This window comes from Nycticebus coucang, chromosome 9 (assembly GCF_027406575.1).
Source record: "Nycticebus coucang isolate mNycCou1 chromosome 9, mNycCou1.pri, whole genome shotgun sequence".
Classification (NCBI taxonomy): Eukaryota; Metazoa; Chordata; class Mammalia; order Primates; family Lorisidae; genus Nycticebus; species Nycticebus coucang.
This window is the reverse complement of record NC_069788.1, coordinates 100095386-100108557: the sequence shown is the minus strand read 5'-3', so window position 1 is coordinate 100108557 and position 13172 is coordinate 100095386.

The following is a 13172-nucleotide window of genomic DNA, read 5'->3' as shown; positions in this document are numbered from 1 at the left end:
GATCCTTGTTTTTTTCTTGCTGATGCGTTTGAGTTCTCTGTGGATTCTGGTTATTAAACCTTTGTCAGAGATATACTGTGCAAATATCTTCTTCCATTCTGAGGGCTGTCTGCTTGTTTGCTTACTGTGTTCTTAGCTGAGCAGAAGCTTTTTAGTTTGATCAAGTCCCAGTAGTGTATGTTTGAAGCTGCTTCAATTGCCCGGGGGGTTCTCCTCATGAAATACTCACCCAGACCAATTTCTTCAAGGGTTTTCCCTGCATTCTCCTCTAGTATTTTTATAGTTTCATGTTTTAAGTTTAAATCTTTAATCCAATGAGAGTCTATCTTAGTTAATGGTGAAAGGTGTGGGTCCAATTTCAGTCTTCTGCAGGTTGCCAGCCAGTTCACCCAGCACCAATTGTTAAATAGGGAATCTTTTCCCCACTGAATGTTTTTAATTGGCTTGTCAAAAATCAAATTGCGGTAAGTAGCTGGATTCATCTCTTGGTTCTCTATTCTGTTCCAGATATCTACTTCTCTGTTTTTGTGCCAATACCATGCTGTTTTGATCACTATCAATTTGTAGTAAAGTCTGAGGTCCGGTAGTGTGATTCCTCCTGTTTTCTTTTTATTTCTGAGTAATGTCTTGGCTATTCAAGGTTTTTTCTGATTCCATATAAAACGAAGTAATGTTTTTTCAAGATCTTTAAAATATGACAGTGGAGTTTTAATAGGGAGTGTGTTGAAATTATATATTGCTTTGGGTAGTATGGACATTTTGATAATGTTGATTCTTCCTAGCCATGAGCATGGTATGTTTTTCCATTTGTTAAAATTTTCAGCTATTTCTTTTCTTAGAGTTTCATAGTTCTCTTTATAGAGATCTTTCACGTCTTTTGTTAGGTAAATTCCCAAATATTTCATCTTCTTTGGCACTACTGTGAATGGGATAGAGTCCTTAACTGCTTTTTCAACTTGACTGTTGTTGGTGTATATAAAGGCTACCGATTTATGGATGTTGATTTTGTAACCTGAGACGCTGCTGTATTCCTTGATCACTTCTAGGAGTTCTGTAGTAGAGTCCCTAGTGTTTTCCAGATACACAATCATATCATCTGCGAAGAGCGAAAGTTTGATCTCTTCTGACCCTATATGGATACCCTTGATCGCCTTTTCTTCCCTAATTGCTGTGGATAAAACTTCCATTACAATGTTGAAAAGCAATGGAGACAATGGGCAGCCTTGTCTGGTTCCTGATCTGAGTGGAAATGATTGCAATTTAACTCCATTCAATATGATATTGGCTGTGGGTTTGCTGTAGATAGCCTCTATCAGTTTAAGAAAAGTCCCTTCTAGACCAATTTTCTTGAGTGTTCTGATCATGAAGGATGCTGGATATTATCAAAAGCTTTTTCTGCATCAATTGAGAGAATCATATGGTCTTCGTTTTTTAATTTGTTTATGTGCTGAATTACATTTATAGATTTACGTATATTGAACCAGCCTTGACACCTTGGGATAAAACCAACTTGGTCATGATGTATAATTTGTTTGATGTGTTGCTGGATTCTGTTTGTTAGGATCTTGTTGAATATTTTTGCATCTATATTCATTAGTGATATTGGTCTATAATTTTCTTTTCTTGTTGGGTCTTTTCCTGGTTTGGGGATCAGGGTGATGTTTGCTTCATAGAACGTGTTGGGTAGTCTTCCTTCTTTTTCTACCTTTTGGAACAGGTTGAGTAATATAGGTACTAATTCCTCTATAAAGGTTTGGTAGAATTCTGACGTGAAACCATCTGGTCCCGGGCTTTTCTTTTTAGGGAGGTTTTGTATAGTTGATGCTATTTCTGAACTTGATATGGGTCTGTTCAACATTTCCACTTGATTCTTGTTAAGTCTTGGAAGGTGGCGTGCTTCCAAGTATCGGTCAATTTCCTTCAAATTTTCATATTTCTGAGAATAAAGTTTCTTCTATTATTCATTAAGAATTTTTTGGATTTCTGATGAGTCTGTGGTTATTTCATCTTTGTTTTTTCTGATTGATGATATTAGAGATTTTACTCTTTTTTTCCTGATTAGGTTGGCCAGAGGTTTATCTATTTTATTGACCTTTTCAAAAAACTAACTTTTTGATTTATTGATCTGTTGTATTATTTTTTGTTTTCAATTTCATTTAATTCTGCTCTAATTTGGTTATTTCTTTTCTTCTACAGGGTTTGGGGTTGGAATGTTCTTCCTTTTCCAGTTGCGTGAGATGTCCCATTAAGTTGTTAACTTCCTCTCTTTCCGTTCCCTTGAGGAAGGCTTGCAGTGCTATAAATTTCCCTCTTAGAACTGCCTTTGCAGTGTCCCAGAGGTTCTGATAGTTTGTGTCTTCATTGTCGTTTTGTTCCAAAAAATTGGCGATTTCTTTCTTAATCTCATCTCTGACCCAGCTATCATTCAGCAAGTTTATTTAACTTCCATGTTTTTGTATGGGTATGCAGATTCCTGTTGTTACTCAATTCAAGTTTTATTCCATGATGGTCCAAGAAGATGCATGGAATAATTTCTATTCCTTTAAATTTACTGAGGTTAGACTTGTGACCTAAGATGTGGTCAATTTTGGAGTAAGTTCCGTGGGCTGGTGAGAAGTATGTGTATTCAGTTTTGTTGGGATGAAATGTTCTGTAGATGTCTGCTAAATCTAAACATTGGATGGTTAGGTTTAAATCTAAGATTTCTTTGCTAAGCTTCTTGCTGGAGGATCGATCCAACACTGCCAAAGGAGTGTTGAAATCTCCGACGATTATGGAGCTGGAGGAAATCAAGTTCCTCATGTCTGTTAGAGTTTCTCTTATAAATTGAGGTGCATTCTGGTTGGGTGCATAGATATTAATAATTGAGATCTCATCATATTGAGTATTACCCTTAACAAATATGAAGTGACCATTCTTGTCCTTCCTTACTTTTGATGGTTTAAAGCCTACTGTATCTGCAAATAAAATTGCAACACCTGCTTTTTTCTGATTACCATTTTCCTGAAATATGGATGACCATCCTTTCACCCTGAGTCTGTAGTTGTCTTTTAAGTTGAGATGTGACTCTTGTATGCAACAAATATCTGGCTTGAGTTTTTGTATCCAGTCAGCTAACCTATGCCTCTTTAGAGGACAGTTTAAGCCATTCACATTGATGGAGAGTATTGATAAGTCTGGTGGAAGTTTGGGTATCGAGTTTTTCAAAGGTCCAGTGGACATTTTTAATCCTTTCGCCAGTGTGGAAGTTGGAGTTTGATCCGAAGTTTCTGAGTGAGTTTACTTTTGTGGTATAGGATTGGGTTGGTCATTGTGGAGGATAGGTCTGAGAATATCCTGAAGAGCTGGTTTACTTATGGCAAATTTTTTCAACATATGAATGTCATTGAAGTATTTAATTTCTCCATCATAGATGAAACTCAGTTTAGCTGGATACAAGATCCTGGGTTGGAAGTTATTTTGCTTTAGGAGATGAAAAGTTGATGACCAGCCTCTTCTGGCTTGAAAAGTTTCAGCAGAGAGATCTGCAGTTATTCTAATATTCTTACCTTTGTACGTAATAGTTTTCTTTCGCCGGGCTGCTTTGAGAATCTTCTCTTTCATGTTAACTTTAGTGAAGCTAATTATGATATGTCTGGGGGATGACTTTTTGGTGTTGAATCGTGCTGGGGTTCTGAAGCTGTCTGCTATCTGAATTTCAGATTCTCTAGGCATGTCTGGAAAATTTTCTTTCATAATTTCATGCAGAAGGGCCTCTGTGCACTTGGAGGCCACGTTATCATTCTCAGAAATCCCTCTAATTCTTATATTGCTTTTTTTCGAATTATCTGAGAGCTCTCTGCGTGAGTGATCCATTTTTGCTCTCCATTTCTCTTCCTCTTTGAGAGATTGGGAGCGTTCGAAGACTTTATCTTCAATGTCAGAAATCCTTTCTTCTGCTTGCTCCATTCTGTTGCTGAGGGATTCTACTGTATTTTTCATATCTTTGAGGGCTGTAAATTCTTGCTTCAGTGTCTCTAAGTCTTTGGTGGTTTTGTCTTTAAATTCGTTAAATTCTTGAGACAACTTTTGAATTTCTCCTCGAATTCCTAATTCCATTTTATTAATCTTGTCTGCAATCCAAATTCTGAATTCGATTTCTGACATCTCAGCCAGTTGTTTATGAATGGGATCTTCAATCACATCTGCCGTATCTTTTCTTGGGGGCGTTGATCTATTCTGGTTATTCATGTTACCAGAATATTTCCACTGATTCCGCCCCATGGTTATTTTACTCCCTTTGGTTTTCCCCTGGGGCTTTATCGAGGGGCTGTACAGTGTTGTGGCCTGAGAAACTGGGGCCCTGTCTGGTGTGGTGGAGCAAAGTGGTTCTGTCTTGTTTTCAGCTGGTTTCTGTTCGATCCTATTGCAACTTCTACTCTGGCTTGAAGTCTCAGCTGTGTGGAAAAATCAGCAATTAAGTCACCCCGCCCGCCCATCTCTGGCCCCAGTTGGAAAAGGAGAATCAAACCTTCCTACAACCACACACCCAGGGCACCGCCTGAAAAGTCCTCAGTCTATTAGCCCAGTTCAAAAGGTCCAAATCAACTGTCTCAATCGGCACCTGTCTCGGGTGGGAGAGTTCAAGAGGTCTCTGGGAACTGGATCACAGGGGCCTGGTGACTCCTCTGACACGGCTCACCCCAGTGCAGCGTGGAGTCAGGAGGAGCCACCCAGCAAACAGAGCAGTCTGGGAAGGTTGACGTCTCCTTCCCCACTTTGCCCCTCTGTCGGACCCAGTCACTGGTATCTCTGCAGATGGCTAACCCAGTTGCCTGTAGTGAACAGAGACTCCAGGGGTTTGCACCTGCCTGAATCACAAGGAAGTCTTCCAGGCCCCCGCAGACTGCCTCTATCTAGCAGGAGGAGCTGGGGCCTGACATCTTTGAGTGCTTGATGCAGGTGATGGGAAGGAGGTGTTCACTCAGGCTTAGCCCCGTCCCTGATGGATGCTGCTAACATAACAGAACCGAACAGACAACTTTGCGGGGTTCTGTGTCTGTTTCTGCTGAAATCGCCTTCAGAAGACGGGCTGTTCTGAGTTCAAACATCTTTGCTGCTGGAGGTTTCACCTCTCTGGGTCGGCCCCCCCCTGGAAGCTTCCCGGGTTTGTGAGCAGTGTCAGGAAATCCCCCGCTCACCGGTGGCCTCCTCTGGTTGCCCAGGGAGACAGGGGGTGTGGCCTCAGAATATCTTGAAGTGAGCGTTCTTCCGTTAAAGAAAAAACGTCTGTTGATCTACCTCCAGGGAACTGCTGCTCTGGTGTAGGAACTCAGCCGACCCTTTTCTCCTCTGTCTCGCGCCCCAGAGTCAGCACTGAGAGGCCGCAGTTTATGCTGGGTCCACACCCCTCAAGAGATCCCCCAAGAATCCAAACTCTTGGGGGATAGGCCCCCAGACCCTGATTGGGAGTGGGGGGGATGCTAGAGTTTCATTCAGTTTTACGCCCGCCTGGGGAGGGCTGTTGCACCGCACCACAGGGAAGTGCCGCCAAGGCTTGATTTCCCCTCAGCAGAGTGCCCTCTCCTTGCTCACGTGTCTCAGAGTCAGCGCTGACCTGACGCAGCTCGGGCACTGTGCACTCCCCTCGAGAAATCACCCAAGGATCCGAACTCCTGGGGGATAGGCCTCCAGACCCCGAGTGAGAGTAGGGGTTCTCAGCTCTCAGCGGGGAAGCTAGAGTTTTATTCAATTTTGTGCCCGGCCCCGTAATGTTGCCCAGGGAGGGCTGCTGCACCTAATCCGCAGGGAAGTGCCGCCGAGGCGTGACTCCCCCTCAGTAGAGTGTTCTCCTCGCCCGCGTGTCTCAGAGTCAGCGCTGACCAGTCGCGGCTCGGGCACTGTGCGCTCCCCTAGAGAAATCACCCAAGGAACCGAACTCCTGGCGGACAGTCCCCAGACCCCGAGTGAGAGTGTGGGGGAAGCTAGAGTTTCATTCAGTTTTATGTCTGGCTGTATTGATGCACGGGGAGGGCTGCTGCACCGCACCACAGGGAAGTGCCGCTGAGGCGTGACTCCCCCTCAGCCCGGTGCCCTCTCCTCACTCGCGTGCCTCAGAGTCAATGCTGACCAGTCGCAACTCGGGGACTGTCCACTCCCCTTGAGAAATCACTGAAGGATCCGAACTCCTGGGGGACAGGCCTCCAGACCTGAGTGGGCGGGAGGGGAGTGTTGGGGATTCAGGGTTGCCGGCAAAGGATTTTTAAAGTTTTATTCAGTTTTATGCCCAGCAGGAGAACGCCACGGCACCCCAGTAGGGGAGGTAGGTCCAGTTTTTAGAAGGTCTTTCCCATGGAGTGTAGTGGGAGGGCCTTTAATTTCCACCTGCTTGTTTAATTGTGGGGCTCTTGAGCCGGTCTCATGGGGGAGGGGGACTCCAGTCCGCTTGGTGGTGGATTTTATACCTTTTGTTTGCATCCTTGTGATCACAGCTTGCCTCAGCAGTGTTGATGTGCGTTCTTCAACCTTCTCTCTTGGTGAGGCTCAAGTCCACCAGGATACTTACTAAATTCCTGTCCCTTAACTCTCCTTCTGGATGGGAGCCTCTGTTGAAAGCTGGGTTCAGTCTGCCATCTTGTCCTCCCTAATGCTTTTCTATTTACCTAGTTATATACTACCTGCCAACTCAGTTTGTTTGCAAGTTTACACTTCATTGTACATACCTTTCTAAAAATAGTGGTTTTATACATAACCTTAATACATTGTCAGATACATTGTACGGGTAATTTTATGAACATTGTCTTCTAATAAACATCACATAAATACATTTATTTTCTTTTTTATAATAAATATAAAATGATTGTGTCTTTCTAACTACTTGTTATCAAGTCATATTTTTGTTTTCAAATAGAAAATGAAAATATATTTAGTAGAGGATAACCAGTTCCCTGTTTGTGCCTACATCTACCTCATCCAAATGTTTACTTACTGCTGCTTCAGGGAGCACTCTTTATTCATTGGATCTAGTTATTTATTAAATTTTACTGGTACTCATTGTCTTTTACAGACATTCTTTCTATAAAATAGCACTACTATCATATACAAAAATATAAGACCAACGCTACTGCTGAAAATACAAGAAGGTCCCAGGGGCATCCAACCTTTTGGCTTCCCTGTGACACATTGGAAGAATTAATTGTCTTGGGACACACATTAAATACACAAACACTCACGAAAGCTGATGAGCAAAAAGAAAAGATCTGGGAGTAAGTTTGGTGATATCTGCCAACACAGATAAGCAAAAAAGTCCTCAAAAAATCTGTATGCAGCCCATAGACTGAAGGTTGGACACGCCTGGTATGGGGATTCAGGATTCTACATCTGGTGCACTTTGTTCAGCAAGAGTCTTAGTTTGAACCTAATTTCCAGCAAGATACATGGCAAAGAAAGAAGAGCGCATGTATATTTCCATGATATCTCTGGTCCTTTTTCACACATTTTATATCTCATCCTACTGCAATAAGAAGCTAGAACCTGTCCAAGATCCCTTGACTTCTCAGTGACAGCATTTGGTTTGGAAACCAGAAAGATTTGACTCAATGTTCATGACTTTAATTGAACTGTACTGCCACTCATAATCATGTCCATCCCAAGTGGGATTCTGACATTATTCCATTTCATTATTCCATCAAATCCCCCCCTTTTCACCCTCTACCATAACTACATTTCTGCTTTGTGCTCCTGCATGGAAGCTGGCCTTGGATTTCTATTGTCTTCCCATATTTTCATCACAAGGAATGCATAAAGTCTATGATACAGGCAACCAGCTATTCAGGAGGTATGTCCTTTGTCAACTTTAAAGGAAAGGAATGGTAGACATCTATGTTATCTAACATGTCAGGTTTGTGTATGTTACTTACTGATAACTAAGGTAAAGGGATAAATAATGAATATGCAGTGATGCCATATGGCAGGCCATTATCTACTCATGCCATGCCCTTAGAAACAAAAGATTCTTTTCCAGATGGTTTCCCAGAGTTATTTGGGGAGATTTCAGCATCTATCATACAGGCCCAAATTTTAAGTTCCTGCAGAACCCATGAGCTTCAGCTACTAGACAAAGAGACTTTTCAAGTTTCATATCTTCCCTAAGACTTTTCTGTACCAGCAGTGGAAATCAATTAGCTCTGGTGAAAACTGAGCTGCCCTATGTTCTCAATAATGAAAATGGCTAAGTGTACACAGCAGTTTTCTATGTTTTTACCAAGACGAATGGGGATTTTGAATCTTTTTTTGTTACTCCATGGTATTGCCTTTTACTTCTATTTTGAAAATTGCCAGACAAGCCAGGAGATTAACATAGAAGACACTTTAGAGCAACATGAAAATTATACCATAGTACACCAGTGACATTTGTGACTCCCTCAGGCTGGTATGCAGCCTTCAGACAGTCAAAACAAATACCTCCCACACACATGCTAGAACTCAACCCTCCCTTGCCTTTGTTCACTTGATAAAAACTATAGTAGCTGATGGTACTTCATCAATTTTAAAGACCCAGTCAGTATCTCAAATAATGCTTTAAGAGTAAAACATAAGAACATGCTTCAAAAATGCAATAGGGAAATGTCAGCATAATGCTGAATAAAGAGGGTATGATGAGAGATGAGTCAGCACAGGAAACTCTTAGAAACACCAGAGGGGTAGGGATTCACTGGACTTAGAGATATGAGATTGGTCCTCATCATCCTGTCCTTTGTGGGAAGGCAGACACTTCTGAAGAGTGGGGATGGAAAACAAGCCCCCATCACACACCTCACACCTCTACCATCATCATTATCATAACTGCATTCATGATAAAATAATACTACCATGGAAAATACTTTCTTCATCTAAAGCAGGTTGCTCAAACTTGGTACTATTCACATATTGGCTGAATAATGTTCTGCTGGGGAGGTGGGGGAGCTATTCTTTGCATTTCAGCTCTTTCAGCAGCATCTCTGACTTCTTAGCACTAGATGCCCTCCAAATCATGACAATCAAAACTGATTCAAGACAATGCCAAATGTACCTACAGGAGGGAGCAAAATTGAGCCAGTTGAGAATCACTAAGTCAAAGAAAAAAAATCCTAGAAGACTTGAGGAAATGTGCATTATTACAATTGCTGAATGTATACCGACCCTGTCTGTGATTTGTACTGGCTCCACATTTTTAATGCAAGTAATCAAAAGATCATTGGTTTTCATTACAAGAATTTATGTAGGCAGATAAATAAGACTTCATTTTAAAAACATTAGTGCCAAGGGCATTGGTTAGTTATCATTAAGACATTCTCACATATGTTGTCTTATATGACTCAAAGGAAAAAAAAAAAAACAAATGAGTTTCCCATGTTTCTCATGGAACTGGATGCAGAGTATTTAAATGACTGCCAGACAGAAAATGTAAAGCTTTTAAAATAAAATTGTCTTTTCTACAAAACAGTCTTTCTATGTACCAGACAAAGTAAGAAAGAAATTTTGTAACTTAAATAAAATTAACTGAAGTAAATGTTTTAATTGAAAGTGTGATTTGTAAAGGAAGAATTTTTTGATGAGTTTTACATGTTTTTCTTATTTAATTAAGTTTAATCAACAACTATGTGTAGGAGCATGTCACTGCATTCATTGATGATGACGTGGAAGGCAAGCAATAGTGGGTTTTGAATGGGATTTAGCATTAATTTTGATTGTGAGTAGTTATTAAATAGAATGTGATTGATTAGAATACTATACTGAGGGTGGTGCTTTGGCTCAGTGGGTAGGGTGCTGGCCCCATATACTGAGGGTGGTGGGTTCGAACTTGGCCCAGGCCGAACTGCAACAAAAAACAGCCGGGTGGGTGCCTATAGTCCCAGCTACTCAGGAGGGGAGGCTGAGGCAAGAGAATCGCCTAAGCCCAAGAGTTGGAAGTTGCTGTGAGCTATGATGCCACAGCACTCTACCAAGGGTGACAAAGTGAGACTCTGTCTAAAAAAAAAAAAGAATACTATACTCAGTACAGATTCTCCCATCCCTATATAAATGATCATTGATTGACCTTGTAGCATCTTTTAACTAGTGGTGAATTATATATTTCCACTTTCAGAATCCAGCCTTGGTCATGAGATCTGCTTTCTCTAAGCACTTAGGACATAAGTAGAGGCTTACATTAATCTTTTTCTCTTCAGATGTTGCCATTTCTTTGAACTTTACGCACGTACCTCAACAAGAATGACCCCAAGATAGCCTGTTGGATAACAAGAGGCACAAAAGTAAGCCTTTGTCATTGCCTGATGAGTTCATGCCAACTTTTCACCTATGAGATCATGATAGATTACCCAACGCAAGCCCAACTACTAACTGACCACAAAAATCACATGAGTTGGCCTAGACTATAATAATTGTACAAATTATTTTAATTATTTCTCACACAAAATCATGAGAGATAATAGAGCTTGTTGTCTCAAGTCACATAGTTTTGGAAGAATTAACAGAAATTTTAACTAGTACACTTATTTTTAAGTAGGAAGCTTTAAACTAGGTAAGTTGGCAAGCAAACTGCCAACCCAAAATGTGTGGGTTACACACATCATCGGGTGACATCATCTTCCATTTAAATTACTTGGGAGAGAAATATACGTTTTAGTGGCGTGAATTTCTACCACAGACTGAGAAAAGTAATTGTGGGAACAGTAGACACCAAGTAAAGTTAGGCATTGCTAGTAAGTCATTAGCTCCATCTTAATCATCAGCAGCATTATTGCCATCATCATCATCACCAACACTTTTGACCTTTTATTCTGAGTCTGGTACAGTGTTTTACCTTTTATCTAACTGGCATTATCAGAAATGTGACAAAAATCATAAGATGTACTACCTGTAATACTAGCACTCTGACTGGATAAGGCAGGTGGATTACCTGAGCCCAGGAGTTTGAGATCAGTTTGTGTAAGAGTGATACCCCATCTCTACTAAAAATAGAAACAAATAAACAAACAAACAAAATCTAGCTTGGTGTTGTGGTGGTTACCTGGAGACTCAGGAGACTGAAGCAACAGGATCGCTTGACCCAAAGAGCTTGAGGTTGCCATGAACTTATGATGTATGGCACTCTACTCAGTGTGACAGGTGAGACAGCTCTTCAATTAAAAAGAAAAAAAAAAAGAGTTTGTAACTTGTCCAGAATCCCATAGCTGACAGCTAAGTTAGAATTTTAACCTAGGCCTTAATTATTCCATAAGTCATGTTCTCAGTCACTTCTCATTCAACTTTGTTTGCCTCAAATAATTTGCATTTTCTGAAAAGGAATTCTGTTTTATCTTTCTTATTATGAACAGTGCATTAATAAACATGGAAGTTCTTTAACATAATGATTTCCTTTCCTTTGGATATATGTCCCATTATGGGATTGCTGGATCATCTAGTAGCTGTATTTGTACTTTTCTATACTTTTTCCCATAGTGGCTGTGCTATGATGATATTATATATCATCTATCCTTCTCACTAACAGTGTAAGAGAGTTTCTTTTTCTCTCCATACTTGACAGTGTTTGATACTAGCCACTCTAATGAGGATGAAATAATACTGTAGTTTTTATTTGCTTTTCCATGATGATTAGAAATGTTGAACTTTCTTTACACCCTTAATGTTTATATGTGTGTCTTCTTTTGTGATATGTCTGTTTGGGTAATTTGCTTATTTTTTAATTGAAGTCCTTGGTTTTACTCTGTTGAGTTGATTTCCTTATTATATTGAAGATATAAATCACCACATGTGTATTCATCTCTTCTTCTTCTATACTTTTCAATACAAGTATAGAGAAAGATGTCTATTTTTGTGGAATATCTTTTCCTACTCTTCAGTTTCTCTCTGTGTGTGTGTGTGTGTGTGTGTGTGTGTGTGTGTAAGAGAGAGAGTACCTTTACAGGTAAAGTAAGTTTCTTGTAGGCAGTATATAATTTGCTTTTTTGCTTTCTTTCATTCAGGAAGTCAATTATTGTGTTCTTTTCCAGCTTTCAGGTTGCCTTGTTTTTTTCATGTTTCTTATGTCCCTAAATTATTGACATCTGCACATACAGTGAAAAAGTTGACTTTTGGGGTTTTATGGAGTATCTTTCAGAGATAATGTTTTTTTTTTTTTGTTTGTTTGTTTTTTTTCTGTAGGCTTATCCTCAAGTGTCAGGTAGGACACCTTGGCTTTGGTTCTGTGTGGGCCCAGTAGTGTAGTCTCCAAGTGATTTCACTGAAATTAGTCTGAGAGTGTTAACAGTGTCTGAGAGTGGTCTAGTCTTTGGGTGTTTGTAGAAGTAGTGTTATGGCTTTGTTGGAAGGGGCCACCAAACAAGCCAGTTCTCAATCCATGTAGGAATGTATGCCAGGCTCAGTGACTACACTAGTGAAAGAGGAAGCTTGTTTGTGTGTGGCAGCAGGTGTCAGACAAGGCTGAGTCCCAGTCCTTGGAGGTGGGGGTGTGTTGTGCATAGCAGCTCTGGGAGTTGAGAATATGGGGTCACCATGATAGCTAAGACTGGTTGGAACAGCCCTTCATTCCTAGGGGACATACATGGCTGGCACTAATTTTGGAACTTCAGAGGGTGAGGGTATTTCCAGTGGCAGCAGGTGTTGTGGTGGCCAGGTATTCAGTTCCTGGGGGCCCTTCTCAGGTAGTGGCAGCCTATCATTTGAGGGGACAAGGTTGCTGGCAGTGGCATGCACCTGGCAAGTAGTCTTCCGCTTTGGTGAGCAAATGTTTTCTGGTCTTACAGGCACACTATTTGCTGTGTTGGACACTTGTTCCTTGGGTTGTAGGACACTTAAGGTTCAAGGATATAAATATCATTGCTCTACTGCTGTGTCTAGCTGGAATCATGACATTGAAGACTTCCGTGTGACCTGTTTAGTTGAAATTGTGGCCCTGGGGATGAGATACAGGGGCTGATGGACTTCAGAGCTGAACAATATTCCAACAGTGGCAATGTTCTCAAAATGATACCAAGTCATAGTAGCTTGCACCCCAAGGATAGGGAAGGCCCAGCCTGAGGTCTTTCTCTGAAGCAGTGGAGTCATGCGGACTCTAGGCACCTCTCTCTACTTGGCTCAGGTTCCATGAAGACTGCAGGTCTCTCCTGTAGCTAGGATTGCAGATGTCTGCATTGGTAATTGGGACTGTAAAG